We start from the raw sequence: 12,455 nt of genomic DNA on the forward strand, positions 1-12,455 counted from the left end.
TACTCACAATGAGATTGAGGGTGGGGGACACACACTCTCATGCTATCACTGCTGCTTCCAGTGGCTCTGCTAGAACTGTCATAGTAGGTATCCAGCTGAAACATTGCAATAGATTCTTTAGAAAAGACTCATTCATCTCTGCTTCAGATCTTAAAAGCTGCCTCATATATGATGCTTGAGACCCAGCGTAGGGTGGGTTTAAAGATAGCCAGCAGTGACGCTGTATGCTGAGGAAGAACCCCCTCTCCCCCCCCCCCCACCCCACAAACACACACACCTGCATCAGCACTCTTTCCCTTTCAATGAAAAGTAAGAGAAGTAGCGCTGGGCACTGTTCTCTCTCCCTCTGTATATAGAGATACTGAACACTTGTGGCTCCTTTCCGATGGTTGGGGAACCTGAATGCTGACTGGGGGAGGTGCAGCAATGGTTCTTCTAACAGCTCCCTATTCCCACGCTGCAGCACAATGGCTACTTGAAGCCCCAGCCAGTATATTCTTATTCTCACAGCTCCACACAAGGAAGCCATAGGAGCAGTTTCCATGCCCTTACCTAGATGTACGCATGAGAATGACAAATGGCAAGAAGTCTGACAAGGTTTAGCCACACTTTCATCACCATGTGGAAAGCTTGATATTATCCAAACTGGCCTCCTCCTCCTACCCTCACTAAACTGTAATCTCAATAATCTGTCCTGAGTACTCCATTAGTCATGTTCTAGTATAAACAAATGCTTTAGAATTACAAGATAGTTTAATTAATGGCGCTCTGCATTGAGAGACAGTTTCCAACATGAAAGTGTAATTTTAATTCACTACATATCTACGATACATAACCAAGGACTATCCTAGCTAGAAGAACAGTAAATTATTTCTACAATATAAACTTAGATTTCTTCTGTGCAGACATGAAACAGCACATTTGTTTTGGTGTCAAATGTAGGGGGGAACATTAAAGAAAAGTTGAATAATTGTCAAATCTCAGCTTTCTATGCATAAGGAAAATCTACACTAAATTAATACAAAACATGAAATAAATGTACAGTAGATTATGTGCAGAAAGGTACAGTAATTATGTGCAGGAAGACTTGCTTGTAAAGATAAACAATTCTGGATTCATGATAAAATCCTCCACAAGAATATTTGACAGATGTCAAAATGTTCAGATTTAGATGTTCTTACATTTTGCTACCTTATCATGCATTTCTTAAATTAAGACATGATTATCTCTTGACCTACCCACACATTCTACTAGCATTATTTGGCGAGCCACTCTTCTTTGCACTAAAAATGGTAATCCTGAGTCACTTCCTGAGATACAAGAATGATCAAGCAAATCCTAAACATAGGGGAGATGTTTTTAAAAACAAAGAAGTCATTAAAATAAAGGGCAGATCATATAAAATATTTCAGAATCTTTGATAGACATAATTTAAAATTTGACTAAAGGAACAGGGTAATTTGACTAAAATATGCAGGTTATTTTTCAAGTATTCTAAACCAAAATAGATTTTACTTCTGTTATTGAATTTAACTCTTATATAAACCTCATTTAAATTTACCATAAGTGTACTGTTGCCCATGTTTGACGTAATCAGGCCATCTATTTTACCACATTCTAAGTTTGATTAATTTTGCACAAATGAGAGAATCAACAGCACAATAACAGGACTTATCACAAAGATAAGAAATATATCAGTGCTGTATTGTATTGCTTCAGATACTACAAGAAAAAAATAGGCATAAGGGGCTGTTTGCATATCTGATTTGTTACTTTATTTTAAGGGCTCTATTTGGCCCAAATTTTCCTCCACATCCATGTAGGCTTTGCATGTTGAAAAGGCTGTACACCTTATTACAAGATGGGTGCTTCTCCTCTACCTCACTACTCTCATCCCAACAAGCAGCAGCAGCTATATAATGCCAAATTAGACAATATTACATAACATAACACTCATAACAATGAAGCCAAACTTTACAACAAGCAAGTTAATGTCTTAACTTCCTTGTCTGACTCGGTGCTAGGATAGAGAAGAATCTCGAAGGGTCAGAATAGTCTGAAGTGCCTTTGAAAGGGATGTTAGCTAGGGAGACAGGAGGAGAACCATAGGGACAAAGATTGCTTCTGCTCTGACCACTGCAATCAAGGAGGAGGGAAAAGGAAAACGTAGACCCCCTCCCACCTTCTGCAAGGAACACTGCCATAGAGGAAGCTGTAGTCAGCCTGGGTAAGGGGCTGTAAGGGGGTGAGGGCCACCCGCCACTTTTGGTAGAGAGGAGTACTCAATAACCATTATATTTAATTGTCAGGGTGGGAGAGTTCCCTCACTCCATAATTAAACATTCTGTTTGGGGCCAAAACATTAAAAGATAATCCACACGGAGGTAGCTGACTTTGGAACATGCACTTCTCCCTACCTTAATTCCACACAAAAGAGTGAAGAACTGGATTCAGCCTAACAAAAATAGTTTACAAGAAAACAGAAAACTAATGATCTAATTTATAAGTAGCCCCACCCAGGAACAGCGCCACAATACCTTACAGAGGGTTATTTTTTGTTTTGGAAGGGAGTGTCCCAGGCCAACCTAAATAATGAATGTTCGATTGCTACAAAGCAACAACCCAAAGACAATAAGGTGAGAGGAAGATTTCAGCTGAACAGAGCCTAAAAGCTGTAAGACACATTACAACCATGTCAAGTGTTTATTTGAATATGTAACCACATTAGATTTATAATCTTATTATAAGTAAGAATAAATGATTTCACATTCCACATTTAATATTCTGGCTAAAATAAATTATGGCAATCATATCCTGAGGAAGTAGTGGCTTTGCCGTGATGTTCCAGCTACAGAGATTTTCATAACATCATTCTGCTACCTGATTTATAGATGGTGCAGTCTTCCATGTCATTTTTCCATGTTCCAGAATAACAAAATATCCTTTCTGGAAGACATATGCCTTACCATTCAGGATCACTGAAGCAAAGCATTGCTGACCAAAGCAACAATCTTGACTACCACACGAATTCCCCCGCAGATGCACAGACTGACTGTGTATGTATTTAATGGCTTCATCTATAAAATGGAAATATATATTGCTATTACAACTAAAGTTTCTGTATTTATCACCCAGAGACATTGGACACAAAGCATTAAATCACAAATATGTTTTCATCTTATACTGAATCAAAAGTTAATGCTATCACTTGGAAACCAGAAGGTCACAGGTTTCAATGAGCTACATGTGCAGAGAAAATTTTTCCCCAACATCGTTCTTGCTTACCCTCCCTTCACATACATGCCTGACCATGAGACTTCTCTATCAGCATTTTAGTATCTCTCTCCAGCACAACTTCATTTTCCTAACAGCAGCACTAGAGTAAGTTAGCCAAAGACTACTGCCGAAAGGTAAATTTAAAATTTTCAACCATCTCAGAGAGCAATACATAAATTCCATATGGTCTGCTCATTCCAGAGATGTCTCCTCTTGTGAGGGAGTTATTTACAGATTTTTTAGTTATTTTTCTGCCTTTCAGGGGAACAGAGTAATACTGTCTTCTCACTATTCTTAAACAAAATGTTGCCAGGTATTTAATAAAATACTTCAAGACCATCTTCCTGGCCAATTGTTCTGCTTGGTTAAAAGCTGCCTTCCTTGGAATTATATTACAGGCATAATCTTGAAAAAGCAGTATTTTAATTGCTGGTTCTCCCCATAACAGCTCCTTTTTTGCTCTGGATTTCTCCAGTATAAAGTCCTTAGAGGTAACTTCAGGAACTTCATAATCAGAGCTTTAGACTGACCTCCTGTAGCTGCTTGAGGGCCAGGGCCCAGTGTGCCCATGCTATATCAAAACAAAAATCTATTGGCAGATCCAACAATTTAATTAGCAGTTTAGGGACAAATTTGGAGGGCTTAACCTTTCTCTATTCCCTCAGGGACACCCACAATTCTGATGTTACATCATCTTGAGTGGCTTTCCAGATCCATTAGCTTTGTTTTAATAGCCTTGATAGAAAAGTTCTTCATGACCTGTAATTTGTTTTCTTGGAAATAGTTGTCCACTTTAGAAATTATGTGTATCCTTAAGTATTTTGAGGGTTGCTCCCATCAATAGCAGAATTTTGTAGTCAGGTTTCATTAATATATTTTAGGCAATATTTGCCCCTAACATATTTGCTTTATTGATATTTATTTTACAGTAGAGACTTCTGCAAAGTTTTACTTCCTTCAGATGTACTAGAAAATTTTAGTGTGGGCTGGAAATAAATAGAATTACATTGTATAAATATAGGGGAATTTAAGTTGTTCTCTAGCATTAGGGATACCTTTTATCTTTTTATTACTGAGTATATGGTAGAGAACTGATTCCATTGCTATGAAGAATAGCAATCTTGCTTTTGTACCTGCAGCAGTCTAGAAAAAAACAAAACCTATAAAAATAAAGGAAGCAAGTACAGTAACTATATTAACAACTATGTAACAAGATAGAGCTCTACAATTGCTAAGAAGACACTGAGGTTGTTTCATCTTGCTACCATGGGTGATAAGAAGAAACAGTCATGGTTGGAGATGCTCCATTCTTTATCCCTTAGGCATTGGGCAAAGGATAATGCAAAGGCCTGCAGGGTGCATGTGTGGCCCCAACTGACACTCATGGTTAAAAGAGTCTCATCTCCTGTGCATGGGGGTGCAGAGAAGACCACTGATTAATTTACTTTCACAATTCTCTCTGAGTTGGGGGGGGGAGGGGAATTATCCCCCTTTTTACAGTTGGCTAATTGAGGCACAGACAGCTGAAGGTCAAAAGTATCCACTAATTTTGGGTGCCTAATTTGAGATGTCTAGGACTTGAATTCAGAGTACATAAATTCAAAGCAAGCTCACATTGTCATCAGTTGCATTTGGGAGCACTCAGCATTTTTGCAAATCAGACACCAGGGCCTTAAGTCAGTTGCCCAGAAAATGAGAAACACATAACTAGTGAGCACTTGTAAAAGGCTTAGCTTAAGTGACTTACCCAGCATCACATAGGAACTATGTATAGAGCCCTGCACGGATACAAAATTTGTATCCACAGCCAATCCGCGATCTGCAAACATGGTCCAGGCTATAAAATGGATATCCACAGATTTGCAGGGCTCTAACTATGTAGCACAGGCAGGGATAGGATCAGGACCAGGGCAGCATTCAACTGCTTTAAACATAAGACCATCCTTTTTCTGTCTGCGGTTCCCTGCCTCATTCACTGTACACTTTCCAACTTCTGCAGCAAATGAGGCAGGGGTCCTACATGACACTGATTCCTGCTCTGAACCAGTGCATCCTATGGACTGAATGAGGCCGGGGTCATCTGGAGCCCATAGTATGTGATCATGTAATTAAAGACTATATCATCAAACACATATGTATTAAAGGGACTGAGTTCAGGCTGCACAAGCAGCCATAATTCTGGCATTTACTAACTTCTGCATGCTTGATTTGGCAACCTTCATTTTTAAAAATGTTTTTGTGTATGTAGTTTCCTGAAAAGACAAATTCCATCATATGGTATCATATTGATACCCAGGAGTGACTAGCAGGGTTCAAACCTTTAGATCCATCAGACAGATCTCTGCCACTTGAGCTATTAGAGTAACTGCTAGCAGTAGTAAGTTGTCATCCTTTATGTGGACCAGCTCTAGAGAGGGATGAAATACTTTGTCAGTGGATTTCACGTGTATTTGCTGACGGCAGAGGAATTATATGACTCAGTAATCTTGGGTTTTATTCCAGGTTCAGGCGAAGAGTATGTTCTAGTGGGCTGAGGTTCTTTTCCCGGTTCTCCCCACACCAGCTTGACTCCTCCCTCCACTTGCCTTCTCACCTGTCATTGTCAGTCCGGCCTCTACTCCACTAAAGGCTCTTCATCTTAGTCCCATTCTCCTCATGTAGCCAGTGCCAGTCACCCCCCACGCCATCCCAGGCTCCCCTGCTCCTTATCCACAGTCTCTTTTCACAGCCAGGCCCAGTTCCCCACTTTTGGCTCCTCTTCCAATCTGTCTTTCTCCCCACCCATAGAATCATAGAAGTGTGAGATGGAAGGGACCTTGAGAGGTATTCTAGGGCAGTCCCTTGCACTCATGGCAGGACTAAGCATTATCCAGACCATCCCTGACAGGTGTTTGTCTAACCTGCTCTTAAAAAAACCTTGAATGATAGAGATTCCACAACTTCCCAAAGCAATTTATTTCACTGCTTAACTACCTTGACAGTTAGGAAGTTTTTCCTAATGTGCAACTTAAACCACACTTGCTGCAATTTAAGCTCATTGCTTCTTGTCCTATCCTCAGAAGTTAAGGAAAACCATTTTTCTCCCTCCTCCTTGTAACTAGATTTTATGTAGTTGAAAACTGTTATGTCCCCTCTCAGGCTTCTCTTCTCCAGTCTAAACAAACCCAGCTTTTTCAATCTGCCCTCATAGGTCATGTTTTCTAGACCTTTAATTATGTTTGTTACTCTTCTCTGGACTGTCTACAGTTTGTTCACATCTTTCCTGAAATGTGGTGCCGTTGCAGGTAAACCCACCCCATGGCCCCCCAGTGGGGAGGTTTGGGGGACTAGGGGGTAGTGGGGTGTCCCCACAGGCGCAGTCTACTAGACTGTTCTCAACCTCCTGACTGTATGACTCAAAGGTCTGAGTCAGGGTGGCTGCCCTCGGATCAGGGCTGTGAGGCCAAGCGGCCCAAGGCAATAGCTGTCCTCGGGTCAGGGCGGGGCAAATAAACAGTTCACAGCCCTGGCCCACAGGCAGTGTAGAGAGAGCCAGCAGTCTATATAGGCCAAGCCTGCAGGCAGTCTCTAGCTACGGCAGAGATTTGCACACTTCTGCAGTCTGAAGCTCAGGTAGAAGGTTGTTGTCACCCCCAAGGGGAGTAGCAGGGGGGGGGGGGGGGAGGAGGGAGGTATGGCCCTGCCCAACTCCATTGTGTCCCAGCCCAGGGCTCTGTTTGTGATGGGGGTGATCAGCATCCTGGACAGCAGGGTTCCCATCGCAACATGCTGACCTATCTCAGGTGGGAGATAACACTCACACCATCCCACTGGGCCATTTCCTACTGTGTCTTCTGATGCTGTCATCTGGGTCTAATCAGGTCCTTCGGGTTCCCTGGCGTCAGTACCTCCATGGACGTCTGAGTCCAGGTGGTTGGCTGTGGGCAGTGGGTCTCCATTTTGATCTCTGGGGCCTCTGGTTCCCTCAGCTGAGGGCTGAAGCGGCTCCCTGCTTAGAGCCTCCACCAAGCATCCTTCCCCCAGTGTTCAGCCTGAAATGAGCTGGGCTGATGCCTTTTATACTGGGGCAGCAGTTGGAGCGTACCTAGCACAGCCTGGGGGCAGGATGCGAAAGCATAAAAGGTTTATATCATTGGTATGCCTGATGGCAGAATTGTTTCTTTTTAGAGAGAGGAATATAAATCCCTAACAACTTTAACGTAACTCTGGTATCTTTTGCCTGTGAAGCCTCTCGTCAGTCCACTGAGGAGAGGGATGGATCTTCAAATGGAAGATCCAAAATAGTCTGTTGGACCTCAGGTAGGAGGCTTGATGACTGAAGCCATGAAAACTTACTCACTGTTACCACAGATACCATGGCTCTGGCTGCTGAATCTGCTCCACCCAATGCCACATGGACAGAGAGAGAGAGAGTTAGCAACTAGCTTATTCTCCTCCAATACAGCTTGAAACTCCTGCTTCACCTCCTCTGTCAGTTTGTCCATGAACTTATGGACATTGTCCGACAGGGAGAGGAAATCTATTTTGTCAGCAAGGCTTGCTGGTTCGAGACTGTGGGCCAGCAGTAGAATAAACCTTTCTACTTGAAAGGTCATATCCTTTTGACTATTTCACCTTGGGGTGGACAAAGGTTGACCCTGGCATTCCTTCTCATTCACTGCTGACACAGCCAGTGAGCTAGGGGAGGCAGAGTGAGGATAAAAATGCTTATGATTATGAGAAGGAATGTGGTATCTCCATTCGGTCTTCTTGGCTATTGGCAGCAGTTGATGGCGTCTGCCACACTACTTTTGTGGGCTCCAGTATGACCTTGTTTATAGGCAGAACCACATGGGAAGGTCCTGCTTGACCCAAAATGCCCATCAGCATAGGTGCTGAAACTAAGGGTGGGGGCGGGGTACTACTGCACCCCGGCTTGAAGCGGTTTCCATTATATACAGGGTTTACAGTTTGGTTCAATGACTCTCAGCATTCCCACTAAAAAAATTGTTCCTGCACCAGCCTATGGGAGGACTCTTGCACCTCCTTCACTTATATATCCAAAGAGGAAGCAACCCTGTTTAGCGGGTGCTAGAATGCCCTGCAGTCATCCTACTGGGAGAGGAAACCCCACACATCATTGCCTCAGCTGGTGATGTTGAGGAGGCTTACAGAGGTGGCTGAGATATAGCCTCTTGAGTCTTCTCCACAGGAGACTCTGGCAAGCAAGTTTGCTCAGTAGCAATGTTGGTACCAGAAGCAAGGTCTCGAGTCTCTTCCTGAGAGCTATGTTGATGTCTGCCCAGGGATTTGGAGGGAGAAGAAACTGGGAGGAACTGGAGGTAGGAGGAAACCCCCATGGGTTCCAGTAAGGCCATGGGTAGGGCATGAGGAATGGGGCCCCAACCTCTACTGGAGATTTGAGTCCCTGGCGCAACATGGACCCTCTCGTGGGTATCAGAAACGCAACCTTCTCACTGAAGGTGAACAATGCCTTCAGTCCCAAGAGCGAGGGGCATAAGAGCCTATTTCTAGCTCCAAGGAAGATCCTGTGTCTCCTGACTAGGGAGGTGCCCAACCACTTGGTGCTGAGGTCTGGCGGTTTCTCTGGGGATGTAGGCACAGGGGAGAGCATGCTGGGCTTGCCCCTTGACGGTACTGGGCAAGGACATGCTGGATGGACTGTAATAGGCCAAGGTAATCAGGGCTCAACAACCTTCACAAGGTGCTTATCCACTGGTATCGGACAAGTAGACTCCTGCACCACCAGAGACTCCAAAAGGCACCAAAAGGCACAGCAGATCTCACACCGCTGTTTACGCCTCCAGTGTTTTCAGTACCAATAGGGTCTATTGCTGCTGCATTAAAGGGGTCAGTACTGTGGATTGTGCTCCAGCAGCAGCCAGTCAGTCTCAACAGCATTAGCTATCAGCACCAGGGAGCGCTTCCTCTCCGACGACACTTTACCTTGCTTTCCAGCATGCTTGCTGGTCAACGGTACCAGGGACCTCTATCTTTTGTAGGACAAGTCCTTCAAAGCACCCTGCTGGTGTGTCTTTATTTGCATTGGAGAAAGAGTGGCACCAAGACACAGCAATGTCTGGAGGAGCACTCCTTACAGATATAAACATGCTCGGTACCCACTCTAATGATGAAGCCTCTCCGCTCTCTTTTCTGGTTCAGGACTTCAAGTTCCTGCTATCTGGCACCTGTCCAGATGTGGCCTTTGCAGGAGGCACTTTAAATACTGAGGATGAGGGTCACTCACCAACATGGATTCCTGCAGCTACTGCAAGGCTTAAAGCCTGGAGACGGAGGCATTCGTCAGTCAAGGGTGTCAGTACCCAGAACAAGTGGGAACCAAGAGCTCTACTAAACTACAAAACTGAATGCCAACTATATAAAGAAAATCAATTTATTTGAAATGAGAGAAAAACATTTGCAGAAGCAAGCCAGCATGCTCTGTCTACTGACCATGGACAGTAAGAAGGAACTGAAGGGGGTTAGAGTCAGCTCCACCCTTTATATCATTGTGCAGCAGAATAAGGCAGCAGAGGGCACATGCGCTGTCCCAATGGGTACCACTAAAGGGAAAAAGTCTCCAACACTGGGGCAGCGGACATGCACACACCTGAGCCGAATGGACATGTGCAGTCACTTGAAGAAGAACGTCCTTTTCAGCATCCTGAAGACATAGGCAGAAGACCTGCGCAGAATGGACCAGATCTGAAGGGAATTAAGCTGTGAAGTGTTAGCAAATCTCTCAACATGTGCAAACTGCAATTTTTAAAGGCTTATAACTGGGCCAAATTTGAGCAGATTTTTCACAGGGACAGCAAAGGCGCATCCCTAAACACAAAGGCCACTTCCCACCAAATTTCAAGTCTGTGTTCCGAAACAGGGCATGCTAGAGCTTCAGTATAAAGGGTGCCAGATTTTTTTTCCCCTAGTTTCATTCTCAACAACTGCTAAACAATTTTGACTGAAATTAAAAATAAACAAACAATAAAAATAAAGCATGAGGCAGACACATCCAGCATGGAAAACTCCAACCCAAATGGTTGAAGTCTACCCCACTTATTAAGTCTTGTAATGGGAAGTGTTGGGCAATCTTTATAATATTATGCCATACAACAACCAATGGTGTAACCTATCTGGAATAGTATGTGCAATACTGGTTATCCTCAGTCAAAAAGGATACTGCAGAATGGGAGGAGAGTGGTCAGAGAAGAGTGATGAGAATGATCAATGGCCTGGAAAAACTCATGAAGGAAGACTGCGATCATTTACCTTAGAAAGGAGACAAATAGGGACATGATAGAAGTATATAAAATAATGATCAAGAGAAAGCAGATGGGGAACTTTTTTCTTCTGTTAAAGACAAGGACATTAAATTAAAAGGTGGGAAAGTCAAAGGAAATACTTTTCACACAATGTGTAATTAAGCTATGGAAGACATTGCCACAGGAAGCTGAGGTCAAGAAGAAAATGTTTACTCATAAACTGCTTCGCTTCAGGTGTGCATGTATCTCTCAAACCCCTGACAGGAGGCTTTTTTGTCAGCAGTATCTGTTCAGTTCATGCATCAAAGCTATATAGTGCTGTGTGGGAGTATCCCCCTCAGTTTCTTCTCTATCCAAACTTCCCACAGAGAAATTCAACACAGAAGGGAAGGAGTGGGTAGTGGAGCACCCATGGGGATACACGCCTGAAAGAACCAGTTATTCCACTGGGTTTCTTCTTCTCCTTCAAGTAGTGTCTCTGTGTCATGCTTCACTTCAGGTAACTCCTAAATAGTATCCCCACAGAGAGGAAGGAGCTTCATAACTGAATTCAGAATTCAAGACAGAACAGCATTACCCAGTGCCACATCGGATCTAGTGTCATGGATCAAGGCAAATGCTTAGAAAAAAGATGGTTACTTACCAGTAACTGCTGTTCTTCAAGATGGGTTGCTCATGTCAATTCCATTATAGATGTGTGCATGCCTCCGTACAAGGTTACCAGAACTTTTTTCCTCTTAGCAGACCCCATAGATCCAGCTCTGGCACCCCTGGGAGCCCTGCACACATGCTGCGGTATATGAGGCGCTGCTGGCCCTACACCCCCCTCAATCCCTTCTTTCCGCCAACTCTGGCAGTGGGGATGGGGGGTGGGTTGTGGAATGGACATGAGCAACACATCTCGAAGAACAGCAGTTATTGCTAAGTAACCATATTTTCTTTGTTGAGTGCTTGCTCATGTCCATTCTATTATAGGTGACTGTAAGCGTTGTGGCTCCGTGGGAGGCCACAGCGGCTTCCTACGGACAGGGGAATAGCTCGCGTTCGGCGAGTGATCAGTCTTAGCAATTCACCCGTATGCAGGGTGAGCACTCAGTCTACCACTCAGGCCCCCCAGTCGGGGCGAGCGAACAAGGAGTCTATTGCTCCAACCCCTAGGCAGGGTGAGCCGATCGCTCTGGCCCTCAGGCAGGGCGAGCGAACACGGAGTCTATGGCTCAACCCCTAGGCAGGGTGAGCAGAGGCGGATCGCTCAGGCCCTCCGGCAGGGCGAGCGAACAGGAGTCTATTGCTCCAACCCCTAGGCAGGGTCAGCAGAGGTGGCAACGGCTTCAGGCGGGGTCAGGAGAGCAATTCTCCTGGGGTGGCTAGGGAAAAGGGGAAGGGGAGGGGGACGCAGGCCCACCCGTCTCCACTGCGTCCCAGCCCAGGGCCCTAGCAGTGGCAGAAGCGGCTGCCACTGGGTCGGCGGGGCTCCCGCCGCAACACACCGACTATAAGGCAGCTTCAGCCACAGGCTGTGGCTGTCCCTGGGCTACTTCCTCCCCACTGACCCTAGTACCTGCCTCCACCGTGCCGCGAGGATAGTCCACCTGGGGTAGCGCCGTTAGTCCTTCCTCATCGACCGGAGGTAAGGCAGGAAGCTCCTCTTCAGGGGGCAGCTCCTCAAGGTCGTTGTATGTTGGGAGCGGCTCGGCCTCGGGCAGCTCCTCCAAGTCCTGCCCTGCTGCAGGGAGGGACTCGGCGGCTGGCAGTTCCTCCAAATCTGGCCCGGCTTCCGGGGGTGCCCGCCACTCGGGCTGCTCTGGGGTCTCGGCCCAGTCTGGAGGTTCCAGAGCACGGCCCCGGGCTCGGGGGGGTAACTCGGCCCAGTCGTCCTGGCTGGGTTGCCTAGTCCAGCTTCTCGAGGGCCCTATC

The sequence above is a fragment of the Emydura macquarii genome, unplaced genomic scaffold (genome assembly GCF_026122565.2).
Source record: "Emydura macquarii macquarii isolate MOO-44397 ecotype Brisbane River unplaced genomic scaffold, CSIRO-AGI_Emac_v2 contig_2948, whole genome shotgun sequence".
Taxonomy (NCBI): domain Eukaryota; kingdom Metazoa; phylum Chordata; order Testudines; family Chelidae; genus Emydura; species Emydura macquarii.